Below are 27547 nucleotides of genomic sequence, written 5' to 3' on the forward strand. Positions count from 1 at the left end.
TGCCTAATGCTAATCTTTTTTCTTACATCAATGTTTCTTGTTATTTACAATCTGAACTCTAGGGATCGCCTTGTAGCCAGGCAATGGAATTTTAATTATCGTTTCGTTAGAGTTCAAAGTCAGAACAAATCAGCTGTATAATGGGCGATTTTGGTAACGTGTGTGTTTCTATTGTGTTATGGAATCGAATATTCTTGTGTTGAGGTTCATTATTTGTCACTGGTCGTAAATGTTGTAACGATTTTTATTACAAAAAAACTCTACAAGTTATTAACTCCGGAATAAACCCTAAAGTTTACGCTTTCTTCAAAAGAGATATAAAACACGAATGCGGAAGGCTTCTCTTCAAAAGGCATCGTTATTTAACAGCAGAATAGTTCCGACGCAAGAAAAACGTTAGCTAATGTACTGAAGAATATACTCAAAACTTTCCTTAGATCCCGAGGACTTCCGGTTCAGAATCCATCCGTGACATATCAATTCTTATCTAAACTGCTGTTCGGTTAAAAGCTTCCGATGAAACAAAGATAAGTCACCTGTTTAAGACAAGTCTTGTGGATAAGACCACACATAATTATTTTGAGGCCGTACTTTACTGGAGAAAATGGATTTCTTATATTAATCATTTAGGCTGGCATGTATTTTAGTCTTAGAAACATCTGGTTCTTATAACTATGAGCTTGCGTTGTTTATTTTAATGATGCACGGTAAAAATATATCCTTTTCCTTCTCAATTTTGCTGTGTTTTTTACTGTATGTTCTCTTCAATGTTTCAGAGTATTAAGCTCTTTTTGATGAATTACATGATAACTTTGAAACGATAAATGCTGGAAATATAACGACAGTCGATTTGCATACGTGCAACTTCCCCATAAGCTCTGTTTAATTTAGCGGAGAATTGACGATCATCTTTGTTAGTCAAAGCCGACATAAGATTCACTGATATAAATACTTTTAATTTCCCGCTTTCATTTGGAAATTTTTCACATTTTTGGTAGCGTAGGTAACAACACTTTTTTATTCCATGAAAACTTTTCTTGGAGATGCTCATTAAGGAAGACCTTCGTTCGACTAAAAATGAATTATTTGAGAAGTAATCAAGTAATGTAATCCAACGGTCGTATGTCAAGAGAGATTGCCAAAGGCGAACGCTTTCAGGAAGTTTTATGTTACGTTTTCTTGATAAGTCTTTGTGAAATGCTTTTAATTTCTGCTGGTGTGTTTAGCAAACAATTTTTTTAAAAAAAGTGAGGCACTTGACAAGTCTTACACATGACGAGCTTTAAAACGAGTATGAAAACGAGTTATTTGGTTTCGACTGATGTAGAACAAGCTGTGGACAAATACATCTTCTTAGACGTTTTGGTGTGTAGTATCGTTGAATATTTTTGCGAGTTGTGCCGTATTTTGACGAGTCCGTATGGCGATTCAAATACAAACAACGCCGCTTCCGAAATGCTTTACAACAGAACAGTGCTTCGAGGCTTCCTTATTTGTTAAAAACGTCTTTGACTCGGTAACAAAAGGGGGCGATTTACGCTTAACACTGACCGATTGATAATTTTTAAAATTATTGTTGTTGGCTAAGTTTCGTTAATTCGCATTTTATTTGCACTATCATGCTGTACTGAAAGGACCGCCGTAATTTCTTTTGAATTAAAACACATTAGAAGATGTAGTCAAAAATGTTCCGCGTTTGTCATCAATTTCTGATTGGTTCATTGTTCTTGAAAACCAATAAACAGACGTCAAACTCCGTGCATGAAGCGTCTGACAAGAACGTTATAAAGTGATGGATGTTTGCAACCCTGAATATGACTTAATTAAACAGCATATATTGCCCTAATTAACTCTTGCGTGGGCTAGATGAGGCCAGATGGTTGATTATAAACTCTATATAAATACAATTACATTCTTCATCCTTAAAACCTTGACCGAAGAAAGCAATTGAAAAGTCCTAGACAGCCTTTTAGAAGAAATTCAATGGAAACGTGGTTTTGGGTTCTCGGCTGGTTCCTCAGCATTCCCACGATGGTTGTAAATGGATTTGTCATCTTCTTCGTCTGCAGTAAACGTCAGCTTCGCACCAAAACCAACGCATTTGTCGTGTCTTTAGCAGTAGCTGATTTTGGTGTTGGGATGATTGTTGTTCCTTCACTCTTTTTCTGCAGCCTTGCAACCGAATGCACTCCCAAAGAGGGATTAATTGTGATGTTTGTAGGGGTGTTCATTCTTTTCACCTCTGGAACAAATTTGGTTTGTTTGGTACTGGAACGTTATGTTGCTGTTGTGAAACCTTTGCAATACTTGACTTTTATGACGCGCCGTCGAGTCATTCAAATGGTTCTAACATCTTGGGGAATTCCTTTTCTTTTCACTCTTACTTTAGTGTCGATTAAACTTACTGCAATCGATCGTACCCGGACTGTGCCAGGCTACTTGTATTTGCTTTTGGAGATAATCTTGTGCGTGATTCTAATCTTTTTTCTTGCATCCATGTTTTTTGTTATTTACTCTAGAGATCGCACTTTAGCTAAGCAATTACGGTTTAATCAAGTGGTCGCTAGAGCTAAAACTCAAAACACGTCAGCAGTAAAATGGGTGGCTTTGATAACATGTGTGTTTCTAGCGTGTTATGGAATAATGATGCGTTGTAGTTTATTAATGTTAACCGATCAAAAGTGTAACGATTCTCGTTACAAAATACCTCTAGAAGTTATTAACTCTGGAATAAACCCTATAGTTTACGCTTTCTTCAAAAGAGATATACAACAAGAATGCAAAAGGTTCCTCTTCAAAAGGCGTTGTCATTTAACAACAGAGTAGTTCCAACGCAAGAAAAACATTAGCTGATGCATATACTTAAAACTCTCCTATGTTCCGAGAACGTCTGGTTCAGAATCTATTCGTGACATTAATTCTTACCTTTATTGCCGTTCAGTTAAAAAGCTTCTGATGAAACAAAGATAAGTCACCTGTTTAAGAGAAGTACTGTAGATATTACTTATGTCTCGAATATTTAAGACCACATATTGATTATTTTGAGGCCGTACTTTACTGGAGAAAATGTTTTTCTCAAATTAATCATTTAGGCTGACATGTATATCAGTCTTGGAAATATCTGGTTCTTATTACTATGAGCTTGCGTTGTATATTTTAATGATATAGAATAAAAAAAATATCATTTTCCTCCTCAATTTTGCTGTGTTTTTTACTGTATGTTCTCTTCAATGTTTTAGAGTATTAAGCTCTTGTTGATGAATTACATGATAACTTTGAAACGATAAATGCTGGAAAACAAGAGCTGAATTGCCTGACTTTTCGTCAAAGACAATCGATTTGCATATGTGCAACTTCCCCATCAGCTGTCACGGTTTAATTTAGCGGGGAATTTATCATCACCTTTGTTAGTCAAAGCCGACATAAGATTCGTTGATATATATACTTTTAATTTCCCCGTTTTCATTTGGAAATTTTTCACATTTGGTAGCGTTGGTCACAATGATATAACATTTCCAACATTTTCTTATTCCATGAAAACTTTTCTTGGAGATGCTCGTTGAGGAAGACCTTCGTTCGACTAAAAATGAACTACTTGACAAATATTCAAGTCATGTAATCCATCGGTCGTATGTCAAGAGAGATTGTCAAAGGCCAACGCTTTCATAAAATTTTACAACGTTACGTTTTCTTGATAAGTCTTCGTGAAATGCTTTTAATTTCTGCTTGTGTGTTTAGCAAACAACTTTTTAAAGAAAAGTGACGCTCTTGACCCACAAGTCTTGCACGTGATGACCTTTAAAACGAGCGTGAAAACGAGTTATTTGGTTGCAACGGATGCAGAACAAGTGGTGAATGAATACATCTCATTAGACTTTTTGGTGTGTAGTATCGCTAAGCATTTTTGCGAGTTGTGCCGTATTTTGACGAGCCCGTATGGTGAGTAAAAATACAAACAACGCCGCTTCCGAATTGCTTTACGACAGAACAGTGCTTCGAGGCTTCTTTATTTGTTAAAACGTATTTAACTTGATAATAAAAGGGGGCGACTTACGCTTAACACCGACCGATTGATAGTTATTGTTATTTGAAATATTTGTTGTTGGATAAGTTTCGTTAATTCGCATCTTATTTGCACTATCATGCTGTACTGATAGTCTCAAAAAAGGACTGCCGTAATTTTCTTTTAATTAAAACACATTAGAAGATGAAGTCAATAAATGTTTAGCGTTTGTTATCAATTTCTGAATGCAATTGGTTTATTCTTCTTGAAAACCAATAAGCAGACGTAAAACTTCGTGCACGAAGTGTCTGACAAGAACGTCATGGATGTTTGCAGCCCTGAATATGACTTAATTAAACAGCATATATATTGCCCTAATTAACTTGTACGTGGGTTGGATGGGGCCAGATGGTTGAATAAGAACTCTATATAAACACAATTAAATTTTTCATCCTTAAAACCATTTAAGAAAGCAATTGAAAAGTTCTAGACAGCCATTTAAAAGAACTTCAATGGAAACGTGGTTTTGGGTTCTCGGCTGGTTCCTCAGCATTCTCACGATGGTTGTAAATGGATTTGTCATCTTCCTCGTCTACAGTAAACGTCAGCTTCGCACCAAAACCAACGCATTTGTCGTGTCTTTAGCAGTGGCTGATTTTGGTGTTGGGATGATTGCTGTTCCTTCACGCTTTTTCTGCAGCCTCGCAACCGAATGCACTCCACGCTCAAAAGAGAAATCAATTGTGATATTTTTATGGGTGTTCACCCTTTACGCCTCAGGAACGAACTTGGTCAGTTTAGTACTGGAACGTTAAGTTGCTGTTGTGAAACCTTTGAAATGCTTGACTTTTTTGACGCGCCGTCAAGTCATTCAAATGGTTGTAACATCTTGGGGAATTCCTTCTCTTTTCACTCTTACTTTAGTGTCGATTACACTTAGTGGAATCGATCATGCCAGGACTATGCGCGGCTATTTGTATTTGCTTTTCGAGGTAATCTTGTGCGTAATTCTAATCTTTTTTCTTGCATCCAGGTTTTTTGCTGTATACTCTAGAGATCGCACTTTAGCTAAGAAATTGCGGTTTAATCAACCGGTTGCTAGAGCTAAAACTCAAAACAAGGCGTCAGCGGTAAAATGGGTGGCATTGGTAACGTGTGTGTTTCTATCATGTTACAGAATAATGATGCGTTGTAGTTTATTAATGTTAACTGATAAAAAGTATAACGTTTTTCTTTACAAAATACCTCTAGAAGTTATTAACTCTGGAATTAACCCCATAGCTTATGCTTTCTTCAAAAGAGATATACAATATGAATGCAAAAGGCTTCTCTTCAAAAAGGCGTCGTTAATTAACAACAGAATAGTTCCGGCGCAAGAACAACAGAGTAGTTAAGGACAGCCATTAAAAAGAGATTCAATGGAAACCGTGTTTTGGGTTCTCAACTGGTTCTTCTGCATCATCACAATGATTTTAAATGGATTTGTCATCTTCCTCGTCTGCATTCAACGTCAGCTCCACACCAAAACCAACTCATTTGTCGTTCTTAAGCGGTGGCTAATTTTTTCATAGTTAAGTCACCTGTTTGAGAGAAGTAGTGTTGATATTACATTTGTCTCTAATATTTAAGACCACATTTTGATTATTTTGAGGCCATACTTTAATGGAGAAAATGTTTTTCTTAAATTAATCATTTAAGCTGGCTTGTATTTTAGTCTTAGAAACAACGATAAAGAGTAAAAAATATCATTTTCCTCCCCAATTTTGCTGCGTTTTTTCAAGAGTCCGCCAGTCCACTGTATTATGCTCTTGTTGATGAATTACATGATAACTTTGAAACGATAAATGCTGGAAAACAAGAGCTGGATTCCCTGAATTTCGTATTGATGTAATTTGATGCCTTGCATAATAAAGTGAAAAGAATAAGAACCTTTTATATTCCTTGTCAATTGATGTGTCCGATTCTGTAACAGATCGCTGATCCACGCGTAGTTCAACCTGACGATACCATACACAATATGATTCTATAGAATCTTAACTTTGGCAGAGGGCTATGCGCAATATTTTGGTTGACATAGTGTCCGTGAGTTCCTAAATATAGGTCGTGCATTGGGGACTTTTTGCCCCTTAACAATCCCTTTGAAAACTTGATCTATGAACGAAGGTTTTGCAAGGCAGCCTTTTACGCGGCAATCTTCATGATTGCAGCATTGCTTATGACCATTGTAGCCAACTGTATCGTTCAACCTCCTCTCCCTCCTACCACAGGAGATAAATAGCGATTAGTCTCTTGGAGCCAATTTTTGTTCTAGAGAGGTCAAGAGAGTAAGTCAACAGTTGATATTCTCTTGAGAAGTTGAAATGCGTACAGGTCGTCCGCTGGTACCCCGAAAGAACTGACCCTCGTGAGGATGAGCCCAAGGTTGTTAGTTGATGCTCGATTGCACGTGTCTTTCTCCTTTCCCTTTCTTTTCTCTTTTCCTTTCATCCTTTATCGGAAATTGGAAAAATACACCCATTCCTTCGACCGTAATTTTCTTCGTCGAGACAAGTGTAGTTTGAAATAAAGAAGAGACCTCTATCGCGAAATTGCAAGGGAATAAAAAATTTCGCGATTCCAGGGAGTTCGAGTTAGCTGATAGGTAATAAAATTAAAAAGAAGTGAACTGATTTGGAATTTAGTAGTGGCTCTTCGCAAGGCTACTGTTCGTGCGCTGTTTCCGAGTCTAATTTGAATCTAGACAACGATTTTAATAACTGAAGAGTTATCTACAAGCAATAGTTGTGGTATTACAACGGTTGCAGCGATATTTTTACCCCTTCATTAGAGTCTACTAAGCCTTAAAAATAGCCAATTATTGCTTACGATTGCACAAAACTAATCGAAAAGCTCGCCGTTGGTATTCAGACCGTCGTTCAAAGTTGGAAAACTCATTCGAATTACAAATCATTTAAAAAATTAAAATTCATGAGTTAAGCTATCAGTCTTGCACGTGGAAAGAGCTTAGGAACTAAAGAAAGAAATTCAGCGTCTTTTTCAGCCAGTTTGCGGCCAATTGATGAGCGACACTCTGCCCCGACTTTTCCCAAGGTAAATAACTCATGTATTAATACGTATTGGATTGAAATACAGTGTTCTTCTTGTTTTCGTTATCGTTGAACATTAAATTACAGAGTGACAAGTCGAAGGGGGCACTAATTAGACAGTACAGCATGTACACTGTAAGACAAACTCCATCCCATTCGTAGCCGCCATGACAGTTTTCATTGAACCAAGTAACTCCTGAGGCAGCAGTGAGAAATTTGTTCGTTCATTGTTGTTGTAATGATCGCTTATTTAGTTATTCAGTTCCTATTTTTATTTTTAAACTTATTTTAACAATATACACAGTTTATCGTGCTCAGAGTTTTAGAATTAGGGTAGCTGAAGATGGTTTTGATAACTTTAAACAAACATTCTATAATGTATCGACACAAACACACTTTTGTGCTTTGCACTCTGAATAAAGGTGTTCTCCTTAATGTGAGCAGAAGAGGAAAAATAAATTTTCAAACTGGTAGAGCAATCTGTTCAATTTTTACGGATTTTAAGCGATTTTAGGCACTAATAAGAGATACTACAGGCGGTAAATTTTGCCGGTTACCGCTCTTAAGGAGAACGCTATATGCTAAAAAACCGCTAGATTTAAATAAACACTAATGTTTTTCTAATTTTTTTTTTCAGTTGTTAGTAAACTTGTTTGCAGAGGTTATTAATTGCACATGGCCGACTTTCTACTAAGAATCAACTTTAACAACTTCTACAATGCAGAATGAATTCATTACCACTGGACCTCGACGTCACAAACAAATATATTCTTGACTTGTGTTATCAGGGCCGTAGCTAGCATGGCGATTGTCTCGTCTTGATTTTGGCTTTTTAAAATTTTTTTTTGGAGAAACGTTTAATTGAGAAGATAATCTCTAGAAAAAAATTGTATTGGTTAAAAGAGCATTTCTGAGCCTTTAGATTTCAAAATTTCTCGGGGGGGGGGGGGGGGGCATGCCCTCAGAATCCCCTAGCGGCTCGCGCCTTCGGCGCTCCAGACTTGCCTCGTCTTCTTCTGAAATCTGGTTACGGCCCTGGTTATTTATTATGTAGTGCTTTTAGCTACGTAACAACCACATAAAACAGGGCTGTATCTTTTGCAGGGCTAGTATCTCAACTTCGCAAAGATATGGTAGACGACTCTCAGACTATTACCAACTGCTGACTTGGAGCAGTGTTATTTTTATCAACGAAAGAGAGAAAAATATTTTTAGGAAAAGATATGGAGTCAGATGATGAAAGAGAGAAAAATATTTTTAGGAAAAGATATGGAGTCAGAGATGATCATGCGCATCTTGGATTTTTGTCTCAAGTTTTGTCATAAAACGCAATTTTCGCCTCACCCCCTCCCTCAACTCACCGAACCGAACCGATAGGGGTTTATTTTAGTCTTCCCACTTGTTTGAAACTAGGTGTTTCTGAAGGTCGTTTCGATGGGTTTAGATAGACATGATCTACACGGCAGTGTTGTCTCTTTTGAGCTTAGTTTCTCAGATTTGTTTGTTATGTTTTGTTTCATTTCTTGTGTGTTGCAAATTTCAAGACAGCTATGTACTTGTATGAAAACCAAAGTCCGCCCGATCGGATCTTTTATTTTCCTGACGTAACTTTGAAAGATAATTTAGAAAACAAAATCAATTATCTTTCAAAGTTACGTCGGGAAAATAAAGAGATCCGATCGGGCGGACTTTGGTTTTCATACAAGAACGTAGCTGTCTTGGAATTTGCAACACACAAGAAATGAACGAAATCTGTTTCTCGAGCGAAATCGGCCGGACCGCTCTTACGGAGAAAGGCGAGCGCTTTCAGGAAAGTTCACAATAAAGTTTTAGTGAAAAGTCTTCGTGACAGGTTTTGCTCGTGTTTTTAACACACAAATTTTTATTGAAAAGTGGCGTACTTAACCCGCATGTCTAGCATGACGTTTAAAACGAATATGGAAACGAGCTCTTAGCCTCAAATGACACGGAACAACTTGTAGGTAACACAACAAATTAGTTCTGACATGATTTCGAGTGAAATTTGGTGTTAAAAATCGAGTAAGAAATCGACGCGAGAAAAACATTAGCTTATGCATAAACTTCGAGGCTTCTTGATTTGTTAAAACGTATTTCACTTGATAATAAAAGTGGGCGATTTACGCTTAACACCGACCGATTGATAATTTTGAAATAATTGCTATTTGAAATATTTGTTGTTGGCTAAGTCCCGTTAATTCGCATCTTATTGAAACTATCATGTCTCAAAAAGGGACTGCCGTAATTTTCTTTGAATTAAAACACATTAGAAGATGAAGTCAATGAATGTTCCGCGTTTGTTATCAATTTCTGATTGCAATTGGTTTATTTTTTCTTGAGACCAATAAAAAGACGTCAAACTCCGCACACAAAGCGTCTGACAAGAACATTGCTAAGTCATGGATGTTTGCAGCGCTGAATAGGACTTAATTAAACAACATATATTGCCATACTAACTTTTACGTAGGTTGGATGGGGCCATATGGTTGATTAAAAACTCTACATAAACACAATTACGTTTTTCATCCTTAAAACCTTTCAAAACACTCTTGGCTTGACCGAAGAAAGAAATTGAAAAGTCCTAGACAGCCATTTAGAAGAAATTCGATGGAAACGTGGTTTTGGGTTCTCGGCTGGTTCTTCACCATTATCACCATTATCACGATGGTTGTAAATGGATTTGTCATCTTCTTCGTCTGCAGTAAAAGTCAGCTTCGCACCAAAACCAACGCATTTGTCGTGTCTTTAGCAGTGGCTGATTTTGGTGTTGGGATGATTGTTGTTCCTTCACTCTTTTTCTGCAGCCTCACAACCGAATGTACTCCACGCTCAAAAGAGGGATTAATTATGACATTTGTAAGGGTGTTCACTATTTACGCCTCCGGAACAAACTTGGTTAGTTTAGTACTGGAACGTTATGTTGCTTTTGTGAAACCTTTGCAATACTTGACTTTTATGAAGCGCCGTCGAGTCATTCAAATGGTTGTAACATCTTGGGGAATTCCTTTTCTCTTCACTCCCACTATAGTGTCGATTGAATTTAGTGCAATCTATCGTACCCAGACTGTGCTAGGCTACTTGGCTTTGCTTTTCGAGATGATCTTGTGCGTACTTCTAATCTTTTTTTTTACATCCATGTTTTTTGTTGTTTACAATCTGAACTCTAGAGATCGCACTTTAGCTAAACAATTGCGGTTTAATCAAGTGGTCGCTAGAGCTAAAACTCAAAACACGTCAGCAGTAAAATGGGTGGCTTTGATAACGTGTGTGTTTCTAGCGTGTTATGGAATAATGATGCGTTGTAGTTTATTAATGTTAACCGATCAAAAGTGTAACGATTTTCGTTACAAAATACCTCTAGAAGTTATTGACTCTGGAATAAACCCTATAGTTTACGCTTTCTTCAAAAGAGATATACAACAAGAATGCAAAAGGTTCCTCTTCAAAAGGCGTTGTCATTTAACAACAGAGTAGTTCCAACGCAAGAAAAACATTAGCTGATGCATATACTTAAAACTCTCCTATGTTCCGAGAACTTCTGGTTCAGAATCTATTCGTGACAGATTAATTCTTACCTTTATTGCTGTTCAGTTAAAAAGCTTCTGGTGAAACAAAGATAAGTCACCTGTTTAAGAGAAGTACTGTAGATATTACATATGTCTCGAATATTTAAGACCACATATTGATTATTTTGAGGCCGTACTTTACTGGAGAAAATGTTTTTCTCAAATTAATCATTTAGGCTGACATGTATATCAGTCTTGGAAATATCTGTTTCTTATAACTATGAGCTTGCGTTGTATATTTTGATGATATAGAATAAAAAAAATATCATTTTCCTCCTCAATTTTGCTGTGCTTTTTACTGTATGTTCTCTTCAATGTTTTAGAGTATTAAGCTCTTGTTGATGAATTACATGATATATGCCAGGACTATGCGCGGCTATTTGTATTTGCTTTTCGAGGTAATCTTGTGCGTAATTCTAATCTTTTTTCTTGCATCCATGTTTTTTGCTGTAAACTCTAGAGATCGCACTTTAGCTAAGAAATTGCGGTTTAATCTACCGGTTGTTAGAGCTAAAACTTAAAACAAGGCGTCAGCGGTAAAATGGGTGGCATTGGTGACGTGTGTGTTTCTATCATCTTACGGAATAATCACGGTGGTTCGTTGCTAGGTTTTTTCCTCCCGGAAGTGCGGGCGCGTGAATGTCTGCGGTAATTTCCATTAGTATTCCAACGTAAAGCAACATGGCGGCGAATTTAAGTGAAGTCGTGTTCGATTTAAGAGGCCAAACAGATTTTTCAGAGAGGGGAAAAACATTTTGGAACGCAAGTGAACTGGAGCTGAAGTTTTCTTTTGAGCGGGAGTGGATGAAGGCGGTCAGGCGAGCAAAAAGACGACCAAACTATGGTATGGGGAAGATGAATAGCGGACTGGAAGAGGTTTGCGGCAACAAACTTGAGCTTTGTGGTCCACTGGTGGATGGCTACCTTTTAGAAATTGGAGAGCAGATTGCTTCGAAACTAAGTCGCTCAAAAGCAACATCATTGGTAGGCCCAGTTGTCATCTTCATTCCGTGGCAGATATTTCGTCACATAACAGTTTTGTTCAGGGGCTATAGTGGAGAAGTGAAATTTAATGAAAGAAAATCAAAAATTACTTCGACACTATCTTGTATACAAGCAGTGGAGAAAGTATTTTCGCCGGCGAGATTCGAAGGCCAGGATGTTCTTAGAAAAAGACATTTCAGTCAACAACCGAAATCAAAGGGAAAGCTGTTGTCTGTTTACAAAGGCAGGTCAGCCGTTGTTGTATCTAAAAACACTCCTTTTGTTGTTGAATACAACCTCAAAAGTCAGAAGGCTATGGTGACATTTTATATTCAACGGTACACGGCAGAGGATTTTGTTTTCGACAAAAGCTTACAAAGTCTCATGAATAAACAAGGTAATATTAATTAATATTGTGAGATTAGTGTTGATCAAAGAAACACGAGTTTGTAGCTTTTTTTTCAAACATACATTAGTTACACGTCTGTGTCAACATGGTCTCATGTTGAAATTTTCTAGACACTGTATTTCCTGTAAATATATTTAGCTTTCCATCTGGTGTGTAAAATATATTATTTTAAATTTTATTACAACTTCAATCATAAATAATCTTAGGTGACATTGCAGTTAAATTTACCTGGTTAAAAAATAAACTTATGTAAACTTTATAAATGGTAATAAAATATGATTATGGAGCTTTCTGGTGATACATTGACAGTGAAAAGTCTTATTCTATATAGTCTCACTTGCTAATGTACCCTCAAGGCGTCTAATAAGAACATCTTTGTGTCCACTAGTGCTTAATTGCCTACTTTGCAACTCCATTTTTAGGTCACTTACTTTCATATTTCTAGGGTTTAGATTACGGCTAATTGTAGCTGGACTAACAGGCTGTTTGCTGCATAAGTGAACACTTTTATGAGCCTCGTATGTTACAGTATCAGGAAATCTCTCATTACATACAGAGCATAGGACTGGTTTTAATGATGAAAGTACTTCAGGTATTAGTTGCTGTCCCTCTGCACACTGGACAGTCACCCTGGCATCTACACATACCTCACATATATAATCATTAATTTCCTTTTCTCTTCCACAATTGCTAAAAGTTGCTTGAATTTAGCTGAGAAGGAAGCTGAGACTTAAAATGAGAAGTATAAGAACTTGGCATTGGTTGATGTTCTGGCAAATAAAATGCTCTTACATAATTAGCTCTCATGACTTGCCACCATTTCCCTTTTTCAGTTGTTTTATTGGATCTGTTTGTCAAATCCAAGTCATTTAATGTTTAGCCTCTTTTGCCTGTAATGATATTATACCATAACCCACTTTGTAACTTTCATACAGTTTAGTTGCATGATATGGTATGGCATACCCTACTGTCCACACAGTTACATTAACATCTGATGAAAAAAATAATGCATATAAATTAAAATAAGGTGTACAAAATTCTGTGAGCTCACCAAGGTAGGAAGGGCTAACTTCAATTTTGTTAAAAAGAGCCCCAGCATTCCTAAGGAATTGTGCAATTTTTCCTAATGCTAATCTTTCTAGTTTCTGGGCTGGGGATTCATCTAAGACTTTAAGGGCATCAATGAGCCTAAAAGAAAAGTTTGCCAAAGCAATGGCCTGGTCTCCTATCAACCGTACTGGAAGCTTCTTGTGCCTCTGAGCCTCATCATTATAGTGATCCTTAATCACAGAAGCTAAATACCCCAACCCACAACCAAGTTCACCAAAATCTTCCTTATGGTTACTTGACAGTGCATTGTCCAGGTCACATACAAGCTTTTGGTTAGAGGCATTAACAAAATCAACCCTAGTAGATCGTTCTCCAGCACCATCATTATGTGGAACATAAACTTGTGATTTTCTATTCTCATTACCATTTCCTTGATCAGCTCTCCTTTCTACAGCCGAGGCACTTAATATATCAATAAATTTGGTAAAAACACCTCTTTGTGCTACTACCCTGTATATGATATTTAACACATGTTGCCATGCATTAATTTCACAGTGGATAGGCTCTGGGCGCTGCCGCTCTGCAAAAATTCCAATTCGGGGGGTGCCTAACTGGCGAATCCCATTCTCTGCCATGAACTGTAGTTTTCTAGAGTGGTGATTTTTTTCATTCAGGGAAGATGGCAGGGAAATCATAAACTCATTTACCCCCTTAACATGGGAATTTCTGACCTCCAGAGTATAAGGTTTGAATAAATCTTCCTCCCCCATCCCAATAGTGGCACCCATAGTACACATATTTCCTTTGCTTACGTTAGCATAAGGAGATGGGTAAGTGGCAGCTTGATTTAACTCATTGTTAGCCCAGCTTTGCCAGCTCATATCAGCACTGGGCTGAAACTCTACAGTACACTGCTTGTTAGAAACAACAAATATATTACCCTCTAACATTTCCATTTCATCAGTGTGTTGCTTCCAGATACTTTGTAACACCTCATCTTTCTCCCCCCGACTGACACAATGTAAAATGTACTGGAAATCCCTGCTTCTCACCCTGTCCCCAAAATTCCATGATGTTAGGCTGCCAATTGACATGGTTAGCTGACTTGACTCAGGGGCCCCATCATCAGAAAATTGCATGATGAAATGATTTATGTTGTCATTAAACCAAATTAGCTTACGGAATAAATAGTGAAGTCTAAGGTGCAGATCAATTATCATAAAAACCAACCCAGTTATTGTTCTGGAAACACCCGGTGCATTGGGAATTTGATTAACATGACCAATGTCAAGACTTCTCACAAAATTCTCCACCCGTTTGTCAGAAATAGCTATATTTGGCACCCTTAAGTCCAAACCTAAACATTTTATGTTACGGGGTACCCATAGATCAGAGTTTGGATCAAAAACTGAAGACTGAGTTTTGCAGACAAGGGAATACTTTCTGCGAGACAGAAAGTTCTGGTACTTCATAAAAACAGCTTGTTTCAAAGCCTCATCGGAATTTTGATACCCTTTCATTGTCTTGTCAAACAGACCCTGGAGATATTTCCCTCGTTTAAGTCCAGAAATCAGTGTGTCCATGGTTTGATTGTCAGCAGTAGATGAAATATAATCCCAAGCCCCATATATTGACCCTTCCTTTCCCCCATGAATAAATTCTAATACATTTTTTGTCTCCTGTCTTCGTCTGTACTTAGTGCTGGAATTGACATTTGTAATCATATCATAAGTTGTACTGGCATTTTTCCTCCTAGCTACTGAAAAGCCTTTTTGTTCAAGCAGAGATTTAAATTTGTGATATTGCTCATTTAATTGTGTTACTTTTTCCTCTTGTTGCTTTACTTGATCTTCCTTTTCTTCCACACTCTTTTGAAGGCTTTGTAGCTCTTCTTCTACTGCATCTTTCTGAGCAACAGAAGTTTGTATTTGTCCCTCTTAAAAAAAACAAAAAAAACAGAGAAATTAGATCTCAACCATGACGAGCCAGACGTTCTTAGCAACCGAAAAAAGAGCTTTGGATCCTGCTGAGATCGAGGAGTTTTACTCCACGATCTCAGCTTGACGTCCAGCAGCTTGCAACATTCCATTGTAACAATATCCCTGCTACTGATCATTTATGTTACGCTGAAAGTGCGAACTTTCGCGCGAGCGTGTTATAATCCTGAAACGAGAGTGTGCGTTTATAATTAAAATTTCTATTTTGGTAATTAAAAACGTGTCAGTGAATGTATGCCACGTTTGGAGTGAATGACGTATTTTGGCTCTTTGATTTTTATCAATAGGCCGGGAACAAAAGCGAAAGCGGACGAGCCGACTTTATTTGCTGACTTTCCAAGTCAGCTTTCCTTTTCTGAAACCGCTCTATTTTCTAGACCGTAAACCGCCAGACAAATACGTACGTGCCAGCAAATCGATACTAAGAAAGAGTATAATAGACCCTTTTTGTTGAAAGAATCTCGGATTTCGTCATTTTTGGGTCATTTTTAACACTCACGCGAAATTCCCCCTTTTTTAAGTCTGCCTGAAATGAACAAGGGACGAACCGGACGCCACGACTTTTGCCTTCGATTAATGCACGCAACGCTCACGCTACGACTACAGACGAAACGCGTATGTCGATCAAAATGAGAACGTTGCGGGGTTTGACGGCGAAATTTAGCCGTTTAAACCGTGAAGTAGTGCGAATTCAGCATGTTAGATTTTTGATACTGTAAAATTTCGGTTATAAGCCCTTGGCTAATACTAACTACTTAATAGCCGGGCGCGAGGGCTTAACTGTAAAATTCCAGACTGAGGGATGAAATTTTTGCTTTATGAACCGAGCCTCTGGGCGAGGTCCATAAATCAAAATTTCAGCCCGAAATTATGGAATTTTACAGTAAAGCCTTAGCAAACAAGGTTATTAAGTTTTTTTTTTTTTTTATAATATGGCTTCAAATAGGTAAAGCGCGTGAAATAGAGTGAACTTATACATTGCCTTCATTTTCCGTCACAATTTCGTCAGGATAATAAAATTCAGAAAAGAAATGTTTTTCAGAACGCATAGTTAAAGAAGAGATACGTTTTTTGTTCAATTCCTTGCTTTTTTAACGAAGTTCCTTTCAGCGAAAGTCACTAAGTTCGCTAGGTTTTGTAAACCAAAACCGTGGCGGAAAAAATTTGCTATGCCCGTGGGCGTTTACCGGGGGATTACGGACCGCTAATTAACCAATCTGAGCGCGCGTGCTATCGCAGCCATATAATAAAACTTTGTAAAGGGTTTTGGGTAGGTTTAGCGGATTGAAAAGCGTTTAGAAACAAGCCATGGTAATGTTGATCTAAATTCGTTTTTAATTTAAAGTCATATTAAAGCAAAATTTCCAGTTAGCACTGTCATCCAGCAGAGGGGGGAAGCGGGGTTATCGGGGGGCCTATAACCGGATTGTTTTGTCTGCAGGTAGATAATCTAACCAGAATTTTACAGTATACACTTCGGGTCGTTTTACACGGTACGAAATTATCGCAGTGTATTCAACAATTTCCCAGGCTGAAGTCGCAACACTTTATATTTTAAAAGCCAGCCGTCTATCATACTGCATTTTCTTTTATTTCAACCAGTACACGACTGAAATAGGACACATCCAAAGTCCGCTCTCTCCCACCCACTATATGATGCTAAAGTTCCCACTGAGGCAAGCTTTCACACGCGAAGTGAAAACACTTGGTAACGTTATCGATCAGTAGGAATGCCTGCGAGTGTGTTAATCGACCGAACTACATAAGTTGAATAAGTACGCTACGGTTTTTTTTTTTGTTTTTTTGAATCATTGGTTCTCGCCCCCTTTTGCTTTTTGTTTTCGGCACCACGTTTCCGTATTACAATTCCATATTATTTGAAATGATCCCCCCCCCCCCCCCACGAAAAAAAAAAAAGAAAATTGGATGATGAATAAATTTGGAACTTATTGAACAATTATTTGTTTGTTCATTCAAAGAGGGTATTCTTACGTTAAAAAAATAGCCGAATAGCCGCTATGATGGAAAGGGTATTCTGATAATAGTAATGAAAGGTAGCATCGTGAGGGAATAACATCACTTTCCAGGTTCTCCCATACCATAATCTAACAGAAATACTTAACAATTATTCCACGAGTACGCATTGGATATGAGCTGGTAGATAGCCAACCAGAGGATTGAAGTTGGCTACAACCATGTCTTACCCAACACACGCGAACCAAAATACTTATTATGCTATATATCCCAGAAGCACTCAGGCATACAACTATGCCAGGACTTCAACTTGGGTGAACCAAAGAGGATATATAACACTTGCTAGAACTTCAAAACCATGTGCGAACCAAAGTACTTATTATGTTATATATCCCAGAAGCACTCAGGCATACAATTATGCCAGGACTTCAACCTGGGTGAACAGAAGAGGATATATAACACTTGCTAGAACTTCAATATCTTGTGCGAACCAAAATACTTATTATGTTATATATCCCAGAAGCACTCAGGCATACAACTATGCCAGGACTTCAACCTGGGTGAACCAAAGAGGATATATTACACTTGCTAGAACTTCAAAACCATGTGCGAACCAAAGTACTTGTTATGTTATATATCCCAGAAGCACTCAGGCATACAATTATGCCAGGACTTCAACCTGGGTGAACCAGAGAGGATATATAACACTTGCTAGAACTTCGATACCATGTGCGAACCAAAAGTACTGCTCATGTTATATATCCCAGAAGCACTCAGGCATACAATTATACCAGGACTTCAACCTGGGTGAACCAAAGAGGATATATAACACTCACTAGAACTTCGATTTACCATGTGCGAACCAAAATACTTATTATGTTATATATCCCAGAAGCACTCAGGCATACAACTATGCCAGGACTTCAACGCAATGATTTCAATCCAGATAATGAACAAGTAGATCTGCTGAAAAAATGAAAAGTGAACCAGACTTTTCTTACTCGTGCATTGTTCTTTGGTAACATTCCTTAGTTACTTTTCATGTGCAACAATATTGTTTACTTTCCTTATCACACTCAGTCAGTCAATTGCTTCCAGGGCTTGCTTCGGGTCTTTTTTAATTTCTCAGCAGCTGTTCTGCGATATCGCTCATCACTTTAGCCACTTCAACATTCTGGTCCACCTGATCGGCGAATAAAGATGCAAGAGGCACCTGGAACTTATCGCAAACATCGCCGATCAAGGTCCACATATCGCTTGTACTGTACTGTCCGGGTTGTCCTTTGCCGGGTCCTGTGTGCCTGAGCTCAGCGTCGATTGACCGCCGTTTTTCACCTCATCTCGAAGGGTCTCTAACTGGGAAAGCGCAACTTCAAGTTCAGCCTTAAGCTTAAGATTTTCATCTTGACTCTTCTCGATATCCTCTATGGATATGGCTGACCTTGAATCGACTCCAAATACTGTTTGTACAGGGTCATGAATTTTGTCCTTGTTGTTGTCACGTGTGTCAGTCGCTGTTTGGCAATCTTCATTATCTTGGCCAATATTTAGGCTGTTGATGCCATCAACCAACCAACTGTACTTTTCTTCTTCGCCCGCTTTTAGTTTTTGCCGAAGTATCGCGGAAACAACGCCGAAAGAAGAGGCTATGAATACCTCTTCTTTGTGAACTAGTCGTCGATCCAAGTGCCCGCCATTTTTAAGATTCGAGAGTTGCACTGTGTTAAATTCTTTTGGAAAGCTTGACACCAAAGGGCTACTCGACATGAATTTTCCTACAGGAATGCCGCATATTTTGGAATTCAGGAGATACCAGTCCCTCGAATCGCTCGTGGAGTGCAGCTATTTTGCTCTTCGAATATCGAAGGCATCCATGCCGCACAGCACCTGATCGAAATGAGAACAAATTTCCCGCTCTTGCGAGTAATGTCTGAAATTCAACCTCAAGAAAAGTCAAAAGAAAAATCCAGCCCCTCAAAATAAACAGGATTGACGCCATTGGAGGTTGTACACAACGGTGTTAAGGTAATCACCGAACGCTCCCCTGTTGAAACCACAAATCGAAAGCGATGATAGCTACTGAGCCGGATCATGACGTCACACCATAGCAACCAAACCCCACGAATTTTTTAACATCCGGTTTGCTCTCGCTCGTCATGTTTTTTGCAATCACATGTAAATAAAATACTAAAGGAACAGAATGTTGTACATGCATAACTTAATTTTCCGTTCGAACTTCAGAGTAGCATGGCGGTAAAAATGAAATCTTTTGCACGTTTAGAAAACACTCAAAGTTATAATATTACCATATTCATCCAACCGAGCCTTTTTCGCTTCAATGTCCTGTGATGAACCTTTTGTTTTGTTCTTGTAACTCTCCTTTTCTTTTCAAAGCTACATGTGAAGATGAACTCTTCCAGAATGCGTGAAAAGTTCTACTAGAATCACAGCGTCCTTGGTGAGAATTAGGCTTACTGCATTTTCTGCTTTTTCCGCACAGAGGTTTTCGACTGCAAAGTGAGCAAGAAATTTAAATTATTCAATATAATCACACAAACGCGAATTCGACGTTCAGAATTGCTTTGCTTACCTATCGTCCCGTTTATCCCCTGAAAAATTGCTGGCCATAAGAAGATTCTTCCTCAAATGGTCTTTTTACTGCCGTAATTACACACAATGATTGGCGATCTGTAGAGAATCCAATATGGCTGCCAGCAAGAAGCATCGAGCGCTCGATAAAATCGGGGTTTAAAATGTACAAATTTACGGTTTCCACGATTGAAAATACAAACAAACGGAGTCTACATATAACGATAAAGCTTTTTTTATTTGTGATAGGTAGGATACAACGAGAATAGAAAATTACCCAGGATGGATTTCCCCCTCAAAACGCGCCAAATTCACATTCTTAAACGATTTCACCTCGAAAACACAATCCTATGGGGGGGTCCCGAAATCAAAAAGATACTTTAGTATGGGAAGAATATACCTACCCCTGAAAGTAACGATTTTGACCTTTTAGCTTGCGTTTAAACCAGGAATTTGTCTCAGAAGGGGACTGAGTAAAACTCGCTTTTCGTTACCAAACGGCAGCGTATGCAAGCTTTATTATTAGAAAGCCATAACTGGAATGTTGGGCAACTGTGTAAGATGCAAATGTATTCATATTGTTTATTGTATTGCCGAGAAGCGAATTTCAATATCTCCACCGCTACTGAGCCATCGAACGCGAAAACAACAAAGGCCTGTTGGATCACGTGACAAGAGGGACGCTATGGGAGGAAATCGCATAGCAACGAACCACCGTGTTATATTCCCTTGCTGACACGGCAACCGGTCAAGTCGCCCGAGAGTCATCTCGCCCGAAGTTATGTCCTCCGAAGCCTGAGTCATGTTGACTTTGACTACACAGAAATCGATCGCATGCTCGGAATTGAAATATGTTTGAGTAACGATTCTAAAAGCGTTGTTCGTTTCCAACAACTAAAAGAAAGCGTTCTCCGTTTCTGACAAAAAATGAAGCGTTGTTCGTTTGGTATGTACTCGTTTCTTACTCACGGACATTTCGTAAGCTTGGGAAACTCTTTCTTGTGTCTTAAAATGTCATGAAGACTTTGACTACACAGAAATTGATTGTATGGACAGAATTGAAATATGTTTGAGTAACGACTCTAAAAGCGTTGTTCGTTTCTAACAACAGAGGGCAGTGTTGTTCGTTTCTATAACAACAAATACATGGATGCAGCGTAACATACAAGTAAAGTTCTGTTGTGTCTATTTGTGACTTTCTTAACAATAACAGATGTAAACACCTGGTAAACGAATGTCGAATAGAATTAACTTGTTGCCTTGCGTAAGATAAGTGTGATGTTTTTAAGATAACAGTCTATTGTTTATGCTTGTGACTTTTTTCACAGTAGTAGTCTGATAGCATCATTTCCCTAGGATCAGAATAGGCAAATATTATGTAGTTGTGCTCTGTTTCCTCTAGCGGTCGCATGTATCTTTTGATCCGATCAAAGTATATATGAAGAGGGTAAAGCTAGCTACAATACGAATACGAACTGATCAAAATGAGCATTCATCCTCAGTTGCGTTGAGTGTGATGATGAAGCTAGACCACGTCAACAAGCCCTACAGTGCGACGTTTACGGTCGATCATATGGCCTTTCTGACCATATGATCGATTTCTGTAAAGTCAAAGTCTTCATGTATGTGTTTATTTATTTATTTTTATTTATTTTATTTATTTAAAAATAAAAAAATGTATGTGTTTACGAACGTTCAATCGAAGTTTTCCTCTCTCTCTTTTTTTTTTTTTTTTTTTTTTGGTTGTCTTTACTTAGAATGCGCGGAAATCTGCTGATAAATCGAAAAATGTCCATTTCTCGTCTTCTTTGGGACGACCGATGGAAACTTCACGGAGAAATACAGTGTCACGCCATCGTGACAACGTACATGTTTATTACAAATGACTGGTGTAAGGATAGTTTCGTGTAGCTCAGCCGACTTCAACATGTTGTAAATGACATACAAGTATAACAGTGTATCTTCAGAGGAATTCGGATCGCTCAAATTCCCAAGAAAGAAGGTGCAGCACTCGGAATCTGGATGATATGCACACGATTTGAGGTATATGTTTGTAGTTACGTCGAGTAGTCCTCCGGCATGAAGGTTGATCAATTTTTGTGTGGGATTTCCCACACTTAGTCAAGGCCCGCGAAATTTATTTCTTTATTTCTTTCTTTCTTTATTTATTTGTCCACGAGAGAGAAGTGCTTGTCACGTGGTTTCTATTTGCGTTCAGTGAGCCGTGAAGACTGGATTCCAGTCAGCGTTTTTTCATAGTGTACTGTACGGCGGCCATTTCTCTTCTCAGTCGTTGGGTTTTGGAGAACTTATTCGGAATTTCATATTTGTTTCTTGGGGATTTTCGTTTCCAAGGTAAGGATAAGTCATTTCATATTTTCACGGGTTCTTTGCGTGCTTTAACTTTTAAATTTTGTTGTGGGAGCTTCGCGATTAAGCTCTCACGAAAGGCGATTACATTTGTACACCTGGTTTGTGTTCTTTCTTTCATAATCCGAGGCGTTTGTTTCGTTATTTCTTCAGGTGTCTATAACAGAAGATTTTTTCACGTAAGCCAACACGCTGAAACGCGGCTTGTGTTCAGTGCAGGTTGCACAGGAGCTTTCACGTTTTCACAAGCCAACATTTATCGGCTTGGACCTTCGGTGCGGGTTGTGCCAGATTGAAAGGAGTCATTGTACTCTCGCAAGCCAACATTTGTCGGCTTGAATGTATTTGTGCGGGTTGCGCTTCAAAGAGTCTCAGGGTGTCTCAAAGTGTCTCACGAGTGTCTCAAAATGTCTCACGAGTGTCTCAAAGTGTCACAAACGGAAAGAAACTATTGTTTGCGTTGAACTGTTAAGAGTGTTATCTATTTTAATAAACTGAGTTTCTAGTTAGTTGGATTGTTGTTGTTGCTCGCTCAAGCACACAAGTAAATATGGGGATCTCCATTGACCAATTCCGTTCAAGGATTGGATCTCATGAAGATTTACATCCTGATTTAAGTGAAAACTATGACCTCTCTGATGATCTCAACATTCCATCAACATCGCTGAATAATGAACCATTGATATTGAATGAATTACCTGATTTCGATTTTCGTCACATGACGAGCTTTGCTCAAGAAAAGAATTCTCACCAGGGATGCGTAAAATGATCCATAGGCTTGTCAAAGTAAAGCGAGAGGGCTCAATTAGCAAGTGAAAGCGAGGTGTTTGGCTTCGAGCGTGAAATTAATTGACGTTAACAATTAAAATGTAAACAGGCGCGAGGATCCGCGCGGCTTGCGCGTTAGGAGAGCTACGTAAATTTAGGACTCTTTTGCACAATTTTCTCTTAGGAGATAACTACGCATTCATGGCGTGAATGGCAATTTTCATAATTGTAGAATGATTCAGCGACAAGAACGGCTTAGCTAAGCCGTAATGTGTCATGGCATTTGAGGATAGCCTGGTTGTAGTGCGTGACATGACTATCAAGTAACAGTTATTGTACCCAGCATGTTTTGTTCGTGATCTACAGATTTATTGGTTTGTGACGCAAAGAGCGATTATCTGTTCTGTCACGACAGTACCAAAATTAAATTGTGTTAGCCAACTTATATTTCACTCTGATCAGACCTTTGACCCTAAGTCAACATGGAAGCCGGTGAGCCGCTCGGTAAGGACCTTGTTTTCAAGAGAGATTTCGACTGCAGTATGTTCTGGAGATACAAGAGTATCATTTAACACTTGAAACGATTGGTTAGATATTTTGATAATACTTTTCTGGCGTCCATACTGAGGAGTTCTTTCAGTATAAAATAGACAGTAGTCCCAATCATCAGGTAAGCGCGGGAACTTATCCCGCAAAAATTCTGTGCGAAGGTACGAGTATATTCGGCGGTATCTGCGAAAAGGGGCCATCGTTCTTTCCTTAAGGTAAGGTCTTAACTGTGTAAAACTTCGCGAGGAAGAAATTCTACTCGCTGGCCTGTCCAATTTGGCTTTTAGATAAGGTTGTATGCCTGATAATTTCTGTCTAGAGCTATATGATGACGCGCGATAAATCTCGCTGCTTAATAACCTTTGAGTCGAAAATGATGATGCCCAAACCATTTAATCAGCAAAGCAAGGTTTACCTTTACTTCTGTGCTTTCGAAGCAAGAGAAGGAATTATTTCTGTGATAGTTAGGTGACAGATGCTTAAAATCACATGGTGTATTATCAAACTGTTGAAACCTAACATGAGCAAGATGAACTAATTATGGAATGAACCCTGACATCACAGCTCAAATATTCCATCCCTATAAGATGACGCGCTCTTGGCAGGTTAGTGTGTTTTGTTACTAATCGTACTGTACTATTTCGCAGTTTCGAAAGTAGAATCCTGAAGATACTCTCGTTCTTTTGTTATTTCTTGTGTAATTAGACTTATCTCCGTGAGGGAAGAACCTTCATTTTTTAATTTTTTTCCCGGTTTTGTCATTCGTATGTGAACTGTTGTTATCTGAAGGCAGAACCTTTCCTTTTTTTTTCACCTGGTTCTGTCTCTCTTGGGTAGTCAGTTCTGTTTGGGCTGTTGTTATCTGAAGGCAGAACCTTTCCCTTTTTTTCACCTGGTTCTGTCTCTCTTGGGTAGTCAGTCCTGTTTGGGCTGTTGTTATCTGAAGGCAGAACCTTTCCCTTTTTTTCACCTGGTTCTGTCTCTCTTGGGTAGTCAGTTCTGTTTGGGCTGTTGTTATCTGAAAGCAGAACCTTTCCTTTTTTTTCCACCTGGCTCTGTCTCTCTTGGGTAGTCAGTCCTATTTGGGCTGTTGTTATCTGAAGGCAGAACCTTTCCCTTTTTTTTCACCTGGTTCTGTCCCTCTTGGGTAGTCAGTCCTATTTGGGCTGTTGTTATCTGAAGGCAGAACCTTTCCCTTTTTTTCGCCTGGTTCTGTCCCTCTTGGGTAGTCAGTCCTATTTGGGCTGTTGTTATCTGAAGGCAGAACCTTTCCCTTTTTTTTACCTGGTTCTGTCTCTCTTGAGTAGTCAGTCCTATTTGGGCTGTTGTTATCTGAAGGCAGAACCTTTCCCTTTTTTTCACCTGGTTCTGTCTCTCTTGGGTAGTCAGTCCTATTTGGGCTGTTGTTATCTGAAGGCAGAACCTTTCCCTTTTTTCACCTGGTTCTGTCTCTCTTGGGTAGTCAGTCCTGTTTGGGCTGTTGTTATCTGAAGGCAGAACCTTTCCCTTTTTTTCACCTGGTTCTGTCTTTCTTGGGTAGTCAGTTCTGTTTGGGCTGTTGTTATCTGAAAGCAGAACCTTTCCTTTTTTTTCCACCTGGCTCTGTCTCTCTTGGGTAGTCAGTCCTATTTGGGCTGTTGTTATCTGAAGGCAGAACCTTTCCCTTTTTTTCACCTGGTTCTGTCTCTCTTGGGTAGTCAGTCCTATTTGGGCTGTTGTTATCTGAAGGCAGAACCTTCCCTTTTTTTCACCTGGCTTTGTCTCTCTTGGGTAGACAGTCCTATTTGGGCTGTTGTTATCTGAAGGCAGAACCTTTCCCTTTTTTTCACCTGGTTCTGTCTCTCTTGGGTAGTCAGTCCTGTTTGGGATGTTGTTATCTGAAGGCAGAACCTTTCCTTTTTTTTTCACCTGGTTCTGTCCGTCTTGGGTAGTCAGTCCTGGTTCTGTCTCTCTTGGGTGGTCAGTCCTATTTGGGCTTTTGTTATCTGAAGGCAAAATCTTTCCTTTTTTTTTATTTGGTTCTGTCTCTCTTTGGGAGTTGTTTCATTTTAGACTGTGCGTTTTCATCTTATGACAAACTAATTTTGAATTGCGACATAATTAAATCTACTTGTCTTGATTTTTTTTCCTTTGCAGATTTAATTGAACGTTAACCGCGAAAAGCCGTGATGAAAAAGCAATGTTTGTTTTAATAGAAAAAGATAGTTTTCCTGTTTAGATGACCAACCAACCTTAACTTAATTACACATCATAAGTGCACGTTCCGTTGACTGGTAATTTTTACGTCGATGTTGTGTTTGCCTTGGTGGTGTCTGTCCTCAAATCCCGTGATTTTTCAATTAAAAATAAATAACGAATTTAGGAATAAAATTACCAACGAGTAAAATACCTCTTCACGTAACGTATTAAATTGCATTTGCATTTCCAAGTCTTACTTCAGACACGAGATGTAAAATCGGTCGTAGATTGTAAAAGAGATTTGTGAGTAAAGAACTTTTTCTACTTGTCTTTGTTTATTTTCTCGCAACCTTATACATGAGGTTCGCCGTGTTCGCAGTGGTACGCCAGGAAACCCCAGCAGGAAAAATTATTTTAAAGATTTTACTCCTTTAATGATCTCTTTAGAGTATATTACTTCCTTAGCATTTAGCCAATTATATGGTGCCGGCGGAGGGTACAAAAAAACTCCATTATATATTTCTTTACAGGCCAATATTATCGGAAAAAACCCAAACAAACAAACAAAATGAGTTCTGTTGCGCTGTGTGATCCATGAGTGTTCTCATCGCGGTTAGGGCTTGCTGTTGTTTGCGGTATTATTTTCCGGAGTGGACATACCATTACTAAATTTTTGTTAGCGTTTAAAAATCGGAAATACATGGTTTTGGTAAAAAACCTTAATCTTTTTCAACTCTTAACGACTGTCGAGTTGTGTGTATCAATAGAGTGGGTCAGCAAATTTGCATTCTATGTTGCGCAAGGGGCAAGAGAAAATGGTTGACTTCCCGCGAGTGAAGCTGACACTCTAGGCCTAGGTCGATGTCGATCCGTTACTATCCTTTGTAAACAAAATTTCGATCATGGAGTTAAATTATAAAATTACTTTGGCTTACATTGTACGCTTTAAAGTAAACTTGAGTTGTTAGATCCACGCGAGGGTTTAACCTTGAAAAATGCAATCACGCGAGTGGAGCTGACATTAACGCGTGTCCCTATCTGGAAAACATTCGTATTGTGACAAGAAGGGTCTGCTTTAAGGTTTTGGGTTACTCTCGCCATGCAATTTGGACGCCGAAAAGTGCCAAAAAAGTAATTACTGAAAATTCATCCGCAACACCTCGGTCGTTCTGTGGGTGCGAAGTCAGTTCTTCTCTTACAGTTAATAATTGCTAGGCGGATCTCAGATCCGCCTCAGCCTCATTTGCATAAATTCTTTTGGTGAGCAAAGCTCGTCATGTGGTCCAGACACCCGATAAAGAGCAAAAAGAATTTTTTATCACATTTTACATCAGATTAAAACCTCAGAAACCCCTTTCTACTGCTTCCTCAGTGGAGGAGCTGGTGTTGGCAAATCGCATTTAACAAAAGATTTGTATCAGGCAGTGCTTTATGGCATAAACACTTTAAAATGTTTAAACTTAATGAAATCATGGGTCAAAGAGACAGCAAATTGTTTGTGGAATTACTTAATAGGTTGCGCAAAAGTAAACACACAGTAGCTGACATTGCAAAACTTAAAGAGAGCTATACAAGAAGACATCAACAACCCAATAGATGCACCTCACTTATTTATACAGAATGCTAAAGTAGATGAATTTAATCAAAGGGCCCATAATGCAGCCACAGGAAACAAATCCACAATAAATGCTCCAGATGGTGTTATTGGAGCTATCTCTCCAGAGCAAAGAAACAAAATACTAAGACAAATACCCAATGATCCAAGAAAAACAAAACAGTTAGCCTCAACCCTTTGTCTTGCTGAGGGTGAAAGAACACACCTTGTCATGAATGTACGAACCGAAGATGGCATGACAAATGGTGCTGGAAATGTTGTTAAACTAGTTCAGTTACATCAACAAACCAAACCATCTGGTATTGTATGGGTACAATTTGACCACTCAGATGTAGGTCAGAAAACAAGGAATGAAAAAAGACATTTGTATGTACAAGGAATTGAACACACA

At 38.6% G+C, this 27547-nt stretch overlaps 1 long non-coding RNA gene and 2 pseudogenes across 2 annotated transcripts; 1 reads left to right on the forward strand and 2 right to left on the reverse strand.

The window, feature by feature from the left end:
• Positions 1-11344: 11344 nt before the first annotated feature.
• LOC149045897 (uncharacterized) lies at positions 11345-15086 on the reverse strand (annotated as a pseudogene). The gene has a single exon (XR_016186511.1). The product of XR_016186511.1 is annotated as an uncharacterized LOC149045897 (transcript).
• A 2225-nt stretch (positions 15087-17311) lies between these two features.
• LOC149045898 (uncharacterized) lies at positions 17312-19232 on the reverse strand (annotated as a pseudogene).
• A 1511-nt stretch (positions 19233-20743) lies between these two features.
• LOC149045899 (uncharacterized) lies at positions 20744-22555 on the forward strand. The gene is made up of 2 exons (XR_016186685.1): positions 20744-22031; positions 22200-22555. It is a non-coding gene; the product is annotated as an uncharacterized LOC149045899 (long non-coding RNA).
• Positions 22556-27547: the final 4992 nt, after the last annotated feature.

The sequence above is a fragment of the Pocillopora damicornis genome, chromosome 5 (assembly GCF_964200805.1).
Source record: "Pocillopora damicornis chromosome 5, jaPocDami1.2, whole genome shotgun sequence".
Taxonomy (NCBI): domain Eukaryota; kingdom Metazoa; phylum Cnidaria; class Anthozoa; order Scleractinia; family Pocilloporidae; genus Pocillopora; species Pocillopora damicornis.